At 49.0% G+C, this 13,570-nt stretch overlaps 1 protein-coding gene across 2 annotated transcripts in view; it reads right to left on the bottom strand.

The window, feature by feature from the left end:
* The window catches only part of Syt2 (synaptotagmin 2), a 108,258-nt gene extending 106,958 nt beyond the window's left edge, over positions 1-1,300 (bottom strand). The window contains exon 1 of one of the 2 annotated variants that reach the window (XM_034513688.2): positions 1,021-1,300. The gene's annotated coding sequence lies outside the window, so the exon portion shown is untranslated. The remainder of the gene's footprint in view (positions 1-1,020) is intronic. The other variant, XM_076941246.1, reaches the window with a different exon arrangement.
* Between the last annotated feature and the right edge of the window lie 12,270 nt (positions 1,301-13,570).

Raw genomic sequence — 13,570 nt, 5'->3', positions numbered from 1 at the left:
CCCAGGCTCTCCAGTCTGATCCCAGTCTCCATTCAAGTGCCCCCTGAAAACCTAAGGGTTTTCTCCTCTGCCCAACCCATTCTCACCGTCTCCCTCCCTCTTTCCTTTCCACACTGCAGTGGTCCTGCTGGGCCAGCGCCTCCTCTGTCCTTGTGCTGGCTTCTTCCGCTGCCTGACAAGGAAAGAGACCTCCACCACAGGAGTGGGGATGTGAAAAAGGGGACCCCGTGCCACTAGAGGCACCTGTGGAATATGAGAAGGCAGGAGGAAAAAAACAAAAAAACAAAAAACAAAAACCAGAGCACGAGGGAAGGAGGGTTCCTGGGATGAGATAGGGGGAATAGATGCGGCCTCTAAGTTAAAATAGAAAATTCGTGGTGGTGGAAGGGGCGAGTAGGAAACACAAATGGAAGAATCCAGAAAGAATGTGTTTGTTGGGCCTTGCGGACCAGGGCTGAAGCAGTGACAAGCCGTCCTAGGTGGTGCTGAGTCATGAGATTTGAAGGGACATCTCCAGCTACCACCCCCACCCCCCGTCGCGTCCAAGACTGCTCCCCTGGACCCTCACTTCCAGAGTTCTTCTAGTCTGCCCCCTGCCCCCCAGTCTCGCACGGGCGACCTTCCACTCTTCTCCCAGGACGGTGGTGCTGCAGAGCCCTGAAGCTTGACCCGGGGCAAAAGAGGCAGGAGATGGCGCAAACAGGCGGAGGATGGGCGAGACCCGAGTAGGGGCGTCCAGGGATGGAAACGCCAGGAATAGAGCGGGAGGGCGCGAGGGACCCCCGTCCCCTCTGCCCTGCAGCTCGCCCCGCAAACACACAGAAGAGCCTGCTTCTCGCTCTACAGCTCCGGCTCTCCCAAGCCCGTGGGGAGACAAACTCCCCGCAAAGGACGGCGCGGGCGTCCGGTCCCCTTGGCCCCAAACTTCCACGACCCCACCCACCCTCAGGAACCAGATCCCATCTGCACCTGGACTCAGAAGCCAGGATGGAGAAACTTTGGAGGGGGATCGGGACTCACCCGAGGGCGACCCCGGCGCAGCAGGAGAGATCCGCGGTCCCCGACGGGAGGCAGCGACAGGCTGCAGGGATGCGGATCTGGCTGCGGTCCAGCGGCGGTGGCCGTTCCCTGGGGGCACGGAGTCCCCGCTCCGCCCCGGGTCCAACTCCGCTCCGAAGTGCCTTTGCCGCAAGACTTGCTGAGCTTAGCAGTCTGCGCCCGGGCGGAGGGAGGGGCTGATCGATGGGCGAGCGCGAGCGCGGCGAGCGCTGCAGTGAGGGGAGGAGACCCGGCGGGCGGCGCGGGAGGGCGGGCACGCGCCGGGAGGTGCGGGGCGGGCGTGCCTGCGGGACTGTCCTCGGTGCGCAGCACGCTGGGCGCCGCACCCCCACCTCGCCTCCTGTCAAGGTCAGGGAGGCCGCTCCCGGGACAGAAAGAGCGGGCAGGGCAAGGTCCCCTCCACCCCAGGTAGCTTGGCTTCCTAGAGCGGGCTTCCACCTGACCTCCGCCACCGCTCCCTGCAGCCCGAGGCTAAGTAGTTGGACGCAAGAGCGCCCATGGCCACTGTGGGAATCCCTGGACCCCTTTCCTCCCCCTTCCCCTCGCAGGAAAGCCACTTCCACCTATAGCGGTCTGCGGGAACGGTGGGGCTTCTGAGCGTATATGAATAATGAGGAGGAGAATCCCGATGAGAGGGAGGCGGGATGGGGGCTGTGAAAATAGGGTATTGGGGCTGAAATGTACCTTAGGGAAGGAGAGAGAGAAATACAACTAAATGAGGGGCTTTTCAGGCATTTGTTTTCTAAAAGTGTAAGATGTTGTTGTGAAGAGATTACTGGATGGTTGCTGATGGACAAACAGCTTCCAGGCCCTCAGCCAAAAGCGGCTCCCTGCACTGTAGAGCCTGGGGAGAAAGAACTGCGGCACAGGCACCGCACCGCTAACCTGCCCAGAGATGCCGGGCACCAGGAGACTGCTTTGCTGCACAATCTACTTAAAATAATTTTTAAAATTATATTTGTTGTTTATTCTCTCTCTCTCTCTCTCTCTCTCTCTCTCTCTCTCTCTCTCTCTCACACACACACACACACACACACACACACACACACACATCAGGACAATTTACAGTAGTTACTGCTCACTTCTTCCATGTGAGCCCTGGGATCCTGAGCCCCCTTTCAGATCCCCACTTTAACTCTTTTGCAGTATTTATTTTTTGAGACCAGGTTTTTCCTCTGTAGCCCTGGCTGTCCTAGAACTCACTCTGTAGACCCAGCTGGCCTCGAACTCAGAGATCCTCCTCCTTCTGACTCCTGAGTGCTGGGATTAAAGGTGTATGCCACCACCACCCAGTTTGGAGTCTGCTTTTATAATAGGCATTAGCACCCTGGCTTGCTCCTGGATACCAAACAGTAGACCGGAAGTCAGTCCTCCATGCATATTTGCTGTTTGAGAAAATGAGATGTGGGATGATGGGGGTCAGGGTAAAGGTGAGAAGACACAGCAGAGGGGGACTTCGAGATCACATGCCCAATGTCAGAATTCTTCAGCAGAAGGGACCAAGTGGCAGCTCAGTGGTTGTCATGGGACAATGGATATCCATTCACCACTCTGCAGCCCCACACAGCTCCACAGTCCAAAGGAAGTAACTCGGGAGGAAATGAGGCAACAAGTTGGAATCTTTGGGAAGTGTGGTGGGACCCGGTGTCATCATGTTGCCATCTGCCCAGGCCCCCAGCCTTGGATGTGTTTGAGGACTTGCCCAAGGGGCAAGCTCTGTTTCTCTCTCGTGATAATATGTATCTACAGGATTCCAGTCAGAAAACTGCAGTGCCTACATGCTTTAACTCATCTATGGGGCTGGCAGTATATATCCAACCAAAGCCCATGTCAGCCTGGCACCCCAACTCCTCCCAAGAGCACTACTGCACCCAACTACTTAGCTTAAGGTTAGAGGAAGCCAGTCTGTTTTCCAAGACTATTAGAAGAGTCAGTGCTTCAATCAGTTTGGTTAAGTGAAAGTGCGGTGTCCCTGGTTACAGCGTTAATGTTCTTTTAATTCAAGAATTTAATTCCAGACTGTCTGGGTTATAAACCTAATCAGCTTGCTGTCCTCTTGCTCATTCCCCTAGGCTTCAAGAACTGGAAGAGGAAGAATTTAAAAGGCATGTGCTCCCTCCACACCCAGCATATTCCTAGGTACTTCACTTTTCAACTGTTCTCTTTAAGACGATGAGGAGCCCTGGGTACCATCACAGCACCATCGATAGTGCATTACAGTGCAAGGGCTAGGAGGCAAGGCTCTGCCTCCATACAAGCTCGGTCTGAACCAGTGTGGATGGGGGCATCTGACACTGAAACTAGAGGGAACCCTGCCTCCCCTTGGCTGAATTGCTTCTCTGCTTTCTCCTACTTCTCCCCTGAGCTCTTGTGTTCTGTTTTTGCCTAAATAGGGGAGAGAAGGCAGCAGGGAATTGCGGGGACACACACACACACACACACACACACACACACACGTGCGCGTGTGCACTTGCGGGGTCCCTGGTCTCCTTCCCTACCCACAACCTGCATTTTTGTTCTTCCTTGCTTCCACTAACACCCTGAAACACTTGGCTTGCTTTCTCTCCTCTTCCAGGTAAGGTCTTTAACCTCACACAGCTTTTCAAAGACTTAACTGCTGTCTATTGTTGCAGCAAACAAGACAAAAGCAGGCCTTCACCTCCACAGGCGGGTGCCTGCCTTCTCCCAGCACCCTCAGGAATACAAGCACTAAGCCAGGAAACAGATTTCCCCCATCCTCCCTCCTCCACACACACACCTTACTCCTCTTGAGAGGTTTGCATTACTCTTGACAACTAAGCTGGAGCAACTCTGAAGCAGGTTCTTGACAAGTGCTGTTGAATCTCTGGGCTTCTCAAACTCACATGCAATCCCTGGCTCCAGCGGTGTCAGTTTGCTTACCGTCCAATTCTGTAGACGTGCCAAGCTTACATGTATTTTAAACTCTATTTTATTTAGGTTAGTATGCTTATACTAGTCTACTTGATTCTTAGATCTCCCCATAAAAATGCCTTAAATACAGAAGACATTGGATCATCAATAGGGAAGGGTAGAACACAGATTAAAATAAAGTGAGACACAATTGGATTCATATGTTATCTTGGATTTTAATTAAAAATAAAGGTCCTGGCAGAGTGTACTCATGCACTCCTTTGATCCTTGCAGCAGGGGGATTTCTGTGAGTTTGAGGACAGCATAGACATAGACATAGACATAGGCAGTTCCAGGACAGCCAGGGCTACACAGAAAAACTCTGTCTCAATCAGTCAATTTAGCAGTTGATAAATCCTAGTATAACAAGTGGCAAGGGTCAAGTTCCCCAGGGTGAACTATAATTATTTATTCATTGTTTAACAAAAACAATAAAATGTCACTGCTGTGGCAGGAAAGATGGCTCATGGGTTAACAGCATTCACTGCTCTTCAGAGGGTTAGGATTTGGTTCCCAGCACCCACGTGGTGGCTCACAACCATCCATTAAGCAAGTTCCCTGGGACCTAATTCCCTCTTCTGACCTCCATGGGTATCAGACCACAGATGGCACAGACATGTATGCAGATAAAACACTCATACACATAACGTAATAAATCTGATAAAACATTACTACCAAGTTAGGAGAAGATTCTTGACTACAGCACAAGAGTGGAGGGCAGAGGAGTCTTTATGGCCCACAGAAGAAAATGTCTTCAAGTTTTCAGCTCTCTCCAGCTTATGGAAGAAGCTCCATGAGTTGCAGGTGAAGACTGCAGGCGTCTCAGACCCCAGGGAGTGGGGAGAACTGGAGAGACTTAGTCTTTCCCAGTCTTCTCTCACCTCATTTGTCTGAAAGTACAAACAATCTTTCTCCCTTCTCAGATTCAAAACAAGCAGTGCCCTAAAATATGGGAGCAGACATATTTTAGTTGCTCTGCTCCCAGGTGAAGCACCAGGCTTATGTCACACTGAGCTTCGTGTCCCAGACAGCTGGAATGAGCCTTGGCTTTCATTCACCCCTCTGAATGGGCAGGAGAGGGCTCTGAATTATTCTACCCACCCACTGTACTGAACACTCTTGGTGAGCCAGCTAAGACAGACGGACGCTTCATGGAGGGAGTTGTCAGCTTTCTGGAATGTGAAGAGCAAGTGGCTCAGAATTAGCCATCATAAAAGGCAGGGCGTCTTTCCTTTTCAGAGGGCACCCACTTTGAAGCCCGCCACCATGACAAGATGAAAGGCAAATCAGCTGAAACCCTTTTGGAACAATTAACCTCGGAGCTTTAATATCCCAGTGCCCATGAAACCCTCCATAAATTGGGATTGTATCATAGAACTGTCTTTCAGATAACCCCTAGCTGTGAGAGGGAAACATTAACCGCCACAGCATAAGACAGCAGGGAAGGAGCTGCGGCCCACATTCCCCAGGCCCATCTACCATTCTTCTCTGTCACCAATAAAGATGGAGCAAGTCTCTTGAGGTCCAGACTGATCAATGTACCTATCTTCTGTCCACTACACACGTCATTGCCCGAGCCTGCCTCTTGGGAGTCTTGCTAGGGACTGGCAGTGAGGAGGGGACACTGACAAACAGGCTCACAGCTACCTTTGACAGAGTGAGACATAGGTACCAGCAGGTAAGTTAAGGTATTGTTGGGTCCTCAGTGAGAGCCACCGCTGTGGCCTCATATGGAGAACAGAAAAGGATTGTGGGCTTCCCCTAAGGAAGAATCTGTTATCTGCCTCTGTAGGACGAATGATCCCCAGGGATGCAGTGAAGAGAAAAACAGACACTACTGGGTCAGGGCATGCAGTGTGCTCCGAAGACCCTGAGCAAAGAAGCACGGTAGCCTGTGATCCCAAACTCTGTTTCCTTATTGGCTGAATGAAGATTTGCACCACCTCAAGGGACTCCGTTGGCTAAATAGTTCATGGCACTGGAGAGGTGGCTCGGCAGTTAAGAGCATAAGCAGTTACGAGCATGGCCTCCTCTTCCAGTCTGGTTCAGTACCCAGCACCATGATGACGCACTTCTGTTTGTAACTCTAGTTATTAGAGATTTGACGCCCTCTTCTGACTTCCATGGGTACTGCATGCACATGGTGCCCTGACACCCATGCAGGCAAAACAAGGTAAATAAATCTAAAAAAATATTAAGTAGCTACCTCCGCAAAAGGTAGCTACTGTTTCCATAGTAGGAAAAACAAAATAGCTTTGTGAGGCCACAGTATAGGGTGAGCATAGGGAATCCTGAAAGGTCAGAGAAGCCAGGGCAAGACCACACTAGAATCCACACACCAGATTTTTGATTTTTCTTGGTAAGGCAACTGAATCAAAGGCACTGGAGGAATTAAGTTCTGGAAAACTCTGGAGTTATACTGAAGGGCTTGTAAGGTCCCTCCCCCTGCTGGCCTCTCAAAAGATGCCCTATGGGGAAGGAGATGCAGCCCAGTGGTGTAGCACTTCTCTAGGAAGTAAGCCTTGGCCTTGAGCCCCCAACACTGACAGATCAAAAGCCAGGAACGGCAGCTATTCCTGTAATACCAGCGTTTTGTACATTGAGTGGGAGGAGTTCTTTGGGTTCAAGACCAGCCTGAGCTACACCAGAATCTCCATAGCAACCTGAGATACAGAGTGCAACCCTCTCTCTGAACACCACTAAATCAGAATGCCCACAGACAGTGTATGGGGAAGAGGCTGGGAGTGGGGAGGATACTCACCAGTTTCAACCCCACAGCCTGACGGTGTGAGTTTGAATCTCAACTCACCTCTCAATCTGTGAGTCCTTGAGTAAATCAGTTCATTGAGGGGTGATGGGAACCGGCAAGCACAGGTGCTTAGGAATTTCTCCGTAAGTGTCAGGCAACATGATGACTACTTCTTGTCCAATAGGCCACCAAGTCTTATAACTCTCCACTTAACTTGCCTCAGAGCAGGTGTCTTTGCAGAGGAAAGGCAGTGAATCTAGAAGCCTAGAGACTGCTGGCTAGGGGAAGATTAAAGTTGGAACACCCTGAGCTGACCCTCTGCTCCTCCCCACAGGCAGGACACTGCATTTATGTGGCTATGTGTGCAGCTCAGGCCCAGCAGCTTGGCAGTCTACAAGATAGGTCTCTTACCTGGGTGTGGAGCGGACCAGGTGCTTGTGACCCAGGAAGATTCTGACACAAGAGTGGCCTATTGGAACCCAGCCTGCCTAGTACTAAAATTCCCTTCCCAGGCAGGCTAGTCACCTTGAGATTTTCCATTTTTCCTTAGACATTCATCACTTAAAGGGCTTCTTATTTTCTTAGATTGAGTTGCTTTTTGCCAAAAACTCATTAACTGAAAACTGGCTCAGGTGCAGTTCCAGGCACTTTGTTCACAGTGGTGAAGGTGTCTGGAAGCTTAACAGGGCAGGGCTGCCAGCCCTGCCATAGCCAAGGGCAGCATGTGACCTACTCTCTGAAGCAAGACACCCGGGCTTTACAGGGTCTCTTGAACTACATTCCCAGCTAGGATGAAATGCTCGTCCAGCTTAAGAAAAAGAAATGCTCCCTAAAAGAAAAAGCTTTTATAAGCCTTACCCATTGAGAATGGAAGGAAACCCCCTATTCAGCAGAGCACCAGGGTTTTGCCTTGGAGCCATGTTTCTCCGAGTCTAGCCTCAAGAGGAGTCAGAGGTCATCTTCTGCAAAGGCTCAGGTTCTCTTGCCCCTTTGTGTACCAGCTCGGTGGCCTTTCTCCAACCTCTGGTTCTTTTGGTTTGGGGGCAATCTCACAGTGTATCCCAGGCTAGCCTAATACTCATGATTCCTTTGTCAACCTCCCCGGGGCTGGCCAATGTAGCCTTAACAATTGATTCCCAATTTCCTTATCTGAAAACTCAGAGCAGCTCATTGGAAGTCATGAAGATTAGGAGTTGACACAGGCAAAGCAGCCCAGCCACAGCACAGACGGCCACCCACTCTACAAGCTGCACTAGCTTTCTCTCTCATTACCACCACACATGCCATTTCAAAGGCTTCTTCCTCAGCTTCCCCAGTATACATCATGTCCCTCCCATTCCCTGACTAGCACTGAGCTAGCTCATGAGACCATGTCCATCCTTCTCCACTCCTGCTACCCAGAAGGTTGGTATCTAGTCTCAATATCAAAGACTCCTCCTGAGCCAAGACCTGGCCCCACTCAGGAAACACTTGTACTGAAACCACCTGTTTCAATGCCTCTGATCTAAAATCATGCTTAAGGGAGCCACGGACAAGCCAACCCGATAGGGGAGAAACAGATAAAGACTGTGCGGCTGGGAAGATTTTGGTTTTGATACAGTCTTTCTAGACAGTCCAGGTTGCTTTCTATGTGTATCTGAATGCAAGCTCAAAGTTGCAATCTTCCTGCCAAAGCCTCCAAAGAACCTGGATTTCAGGCTTGTGCCATCGTTTCCAGTGTCCTCCCTGGGGATCTTGTATACCAATCTCATTTTGTGTGGCAGGCCTGAATCCTTAGCAGGGTCACATGGCCAGGTTAGCAGTGACATAGTTCCTGTCATTTTTTTTTCTTTTTCGAAGCCTTGTTTTTTCTTCTAAGTTCCATCATGTTTAGTACAGCAAGAACTCAAGAAGAGAGGCATGGTGGTATACACCTGTAATCCCAGCACTTGGGAGGCAGAGGCAAACAGATCTTTCTGAGTTCAAGGCCAGTCTGGTCTACACAGTGAGTTCCAGAATAGCCAGAGCTACATAGACAGAGAAAACCAGTTTCAAAAACAAAACAAAATGATCCAAGAAACTAACATCTATATACACAGCACCTCCAATGCTAAACCAGGTTCTGTAAAAGTTCATGAATCTAGACAGCTGTACAGCCGAGAATACGGGAGATGCTTATCATGCTGGGCACATAGCAGCCACCATTAGCTTGCCAACTGATTTCTAGCAATTGGTGGAACACGAATTCAGACCCTGACCTTTCATCTTAATCCTACAACCCAATCTCCTCCAAAACAGCAGCTGTGACACTGAAGAAGACTGATTCTGATGTTCAGCCGAGAGCTAAGGATTGTAGAGTGACCTTGCACACCTCACTCTACCCCGCCTTCCTTCCTGCGGAATTCCCACTGCCCCGGGAATTAGGAAAGTAACCAGTCCTGTCCTCTGCTGCCCTCTTCTGTCGTGTGCTAGAAGTTTCCTGTGACTTAAAGGCTGGAAAATAGCCCACTCTTCTCCAATCTCCCACCCTGCCCGATGGTTTCACTGCATTAGATTAAAAGTAGAGGTAACTGTGGTTGCTGTTAATTCCAACTAGGAAAAGAGCCATTATTTTCCTGAGCAAGGAGATGGCCTTCCTCATCAGAACACTGAAGTATTATCCCAGTATCTGGCAGACATAGAAGATAAGCATGCTTACTTTGAACTGTATAAAGTTCATGATTAGGGGCACGGTTTTTGCCATCAAAATTCCATCCTTGAGCCTGAAAAGGCGGCTCAGTGATTAAAGGTTCATCCTGCTCTACTAGTGAACCCAACATTTCCCAGCAACCACACTAGACAGCTCATAGCTGCCTGGTGCTTCAGCTGCAGGAGATTCTTCCCTCCTTTTCTAGCTCCTGAAGGCACCACCCACATGTGGCATACATTCTCACAGACATTTTAAAAACTCCCCAGGGCTGGAAGGATGGATGGGTCCACGTGCATATATTTACTCTTCCAGAGAACCAAGTGCCATTCCCAGCACCCCTGTGAGGGGCTCGTGGCTGCCTGGCATTCCTGCTCCGGATAGGACTTCTCTAATAGTCCTACACTCACACAGACACGAATATATACCTTTTTTTTTTCCTTTAATAACCCACCCTGGAGCTGGAGAGAGATGGCTCAGTGATTAGGATCACTGATTGCTCTTCCACAGGACACAGGTGCAATCCCCAGCACCCACATGATGGTTCACAACTGTAACTCCAGTCCCAGATCAAACATCCTCTTCTCCCCAGACACATGATGCACAGACACACATGCAGGAAAAACACCCATACACATAAAAAATAAAATTTAAGAATATCCTACCCTTACCTACAAAGAAATTCTATTCTATATTACAAGGATTAATCATATGTTAATCTCTAAGAATCATGTCTTGTAGGCAGTGATATGAGAGTGTTTTTCTAAAAACTCAACAGGGGCCAATGAGACACTGAGTTTGTGGTTTTGCTGTTGTGCCTGACAACTAGAGTTGGATCCCTGGACCTACATCATGACAGAACCAATTCCCCCAAATTGTCTTGACCCCTCAACTCACGCACTCACACACAAATGCAATAAAAACTATCGTGACACAATGGAAATATGAAGTAAAAACAGCCTGGGAGCTGGTGTCATGCTTCACATAGGTTCTCTACCCCAGTTCGTGTTACACGTAACAGGTAACAATGTTACATTGTTACAGGTAACAATGGCTTCTGGAGGCTCACTCTACAGGCTGGCCCGCAAAGAGAAAGTGATCACCTCCCGTTTGCATCCCTAAGACCCAGCAGTTCTGGATTCAGTTAAGTGCCCACTGTCCTCAATCTTTTTCTAGTGAAGATGGTTCTAGGGGAAGAACAGTGAGGTTTCCCATGAGCACACCTCAGCCCACCCAAAGCCAAATGGCCAGGCACACATCAAGAGGACCTCTTTCACCTGTGCTCTCCCTGGGGTCAATGCCTAAATCTACTCTAAGTCAGACCTTGGAGAAGGCAGTTGTGATGGTTTACATTATCAACTTGACAGGGTGTAGAATCACTTGGAGACAAATCTGTGAGCGGCTTCTCTAGATCGATGATTCAAAAACAAAAGGGGCAACGATATTCTCCCTGCTTCCTGGCTGCAGATGCAACCTGTCCACCTGCCTCAAGCTACTGCTGCTGCCATGGCTTCCCCACCATGGGGGGCTCCATTTGCAAACTACGCACTGTAACTTGCTTATGTCAGATATCTTGCTGCAGCAAGGCAAGTAACTAATCCAATGCACAGTATTTTCTCCCCTAGAAAGACCTGGAGCCTTTAAAACTGCTGATAATCTTACTGAAAGTGGCCTATTGTGTTTTTCTTCTTTTGGCCACTACACAGGATGAACCCCCCAAATACCAAAAGGCTCCATAACACTCAAAGAAACAAAATAGCACTATCTGGTGGCCACCGCTGGAGTAGCAGACAGAAAACAGGCTGTCAGTCTGGAAAAGCAGCAGTTGGGCAAATGGCTTATCAGAATCAGTGCCTCATCCCTTCTCCAACCTTAGCCAACCCTACCCACCCCACCCTTCACTTCTGGACACTACTTCACTTGATTTAATGAAAAGTCCTGTTTGCTTTTGCTCATTCTGTGGATGGAGAGGGGAGGGATACAGAGATAGAAATAGAGCAAGGAGATAAGCTGGAGCCTCAGAGCCACCATGACCTATGTCAGCTCTCCAAGGCATGACAACTACCAAAAACTGGTTTCTGACTGTGAGGACACAGTACTAGGCATGTGTTCTCAGCATCACTGAGGCAAAGCAGTCAGAGCAGGAGGTATTCCACAGAGTAGCCATTTCAAGACTTACATATGACCACTTGATTTTAAGACTTCTCTAAAAGTCTCCTCACACCAGGGCCATACACAGAATGGTTGGCCAATAACTGTAGGCTGAACCCTAGGGGCATATGTCCGCCATACTCAGAGATGAAGCAGGCTCACCAAACCTCATGGACAATATTCTTAGTTCTCTGGAACCTGCAGGAAGTCCTAGGCAAGACATGGGACAGAGTAATAGGTCCAGTCCCAAAGGCGGAGGCCTCTGCTGGGACCATGTTAATCTCTGGGTTCCATGTATGGCACCACTTGCTCCTTACACTCGTTGTGAGCACCCCCTTGAGCATTGGAAGCACACTTTCAACTGGATCAGGAAAGCTCTAGGTGACTCTTCTGAGAGTGTAGGATGCCTTGCCAAGAGTTTTGGCTGGCTTGGAAGTACCTGGGACTACCTCAATGCCACCTCTGCACTTCCCCAGTAGACAACACTCAGGCTAGAGAGCACTTAGAGCCTGCATAGGCCATCATCCCCTATCAATTTCAATGTATAATGAATACACGTGGTTATGATGCAGGCTAAAATTAGATGCACATTTCTCCTTTAATCGTCTGCTGTCAGACCAGCAGCCAAGATCGATGTCCAGTCTTTTGTGCCGGGTGACAGCAGAGCCAAGATAATGGGAAAGCACTAGCAGGGGCAGGTGGCAGCTCAACATTGTTCTACTTCTAGCATGAAGCTTGCCAGGGACTAATAAATTGATTGGTCTGTCTTACACTGGAAGACAAATGTTTAAGGTAACTTACACTTCTGTTTCCAACAGCCCTGTGGTCTCTACTCAACCTGAAACAGGTCACTAATGCAATGTCACTAATTCCATCCTTCTATTGAAGGCAGGTTATCCAAACATTCACCACACAGCCCTCTACCCTTTTCTCAGAACCCAAACTTAAGAGTGGGATCATCACTTCTGCTGTTGGCTGGCTTGACGAGTCTCATCTATGCTGATGAAAATGTACAGGAACATTTGTATGTAATATTTAAACATGAAATTTGTTTACAAAGTCTGCAAATAGCTTACAAATTGATTATGGCTTAAAATCGATTTACAACAGCATTGCTTTTTGTTTAGAATGTTTTAAGCAGCATTTTCTTTACAAGTTACACATGAAGTCTCTCAAAGCAGAGAGACTCGAGCCACATGCACAGGACTGAGGAGAGAAGGCCACCCAAGGAGAAGCCATCAACTCCGGTGTTTCAGTCACGTTGAGGAAGGACAGCTCCAAATGCAGCCCAGAACATGGCGACGATGGGGTCTTCGATGCTCTCTTCCAAAACTCTTCCCAACAAGCAATATTCTACATTCTACTCCTGCAGCATCATGGCAGGAGAAAACCTTTTCTTCTGCTGTTTCTGAAAACCAAACCCAGGGCCTCTCATATTCGGCAAGTGTTTTTCCTGAGTTTTATCCCAGCTCAACAGAACATTTTAATATAGGCTATAACACGTAGCAGACAAGCTTATATGTCAGTTATTACTGAATGACCAGCTCTGGCTTCATGCTTAGTGCCCACTTAAAATGCCTACTGTTCAATACACCTCCTGTTACAAGTATGTAGGGCTCTATTACAGTCAAGTTACATGAACAACCCTAGGCAGGGCTGGGCCCAGTAAAACATCCATGGGCAGCAATAACTTTTCTCCATGCCCATCCCAAGACACAAGAGGTCTTCTAAGTGTGCCAAATATCCATCCAGATCTAAGTGTGAAGAGGGCAATGCAGAAATCCACTGCACGAAGGCCTCAGGGCTGGCCATGGCTGGTAGGGAAAGGTGCTTGTTGCAGAAGCCTGGTGAAGGTGGGAGAGGATGGAGTCCACCGGACCTTTAGAGCAGAGCCCTGGTGAGAAGCCCAGTTTCAACCACTGCCACGGGAATGGGCACCGTTCTCCAGCTAATTACACACTAAGCATACACCAACACCCAAAAGCACATTTCACTGTCTGCACTTTGGAGGCAGT

Source organism: Arvicanthis niloticus, chromosome 10, assembly GCF_011762505.2.
Source record: "Arvicanthis niloticus isolate mArvNil1 chromosome 10, mArvNil1.pat.X, whole genome shotgun sequence".
Taxonomy (NCBI): domain Eukaryota; kingdom Metazoa; phylum Chordata; class Mammalia; order Rodentia; family Muridae; genus Arvicanthis; species Arvicanthis niloticus.
This window is presented reverse-complemented; position numbering and strand designations above follow the sequence as displayed.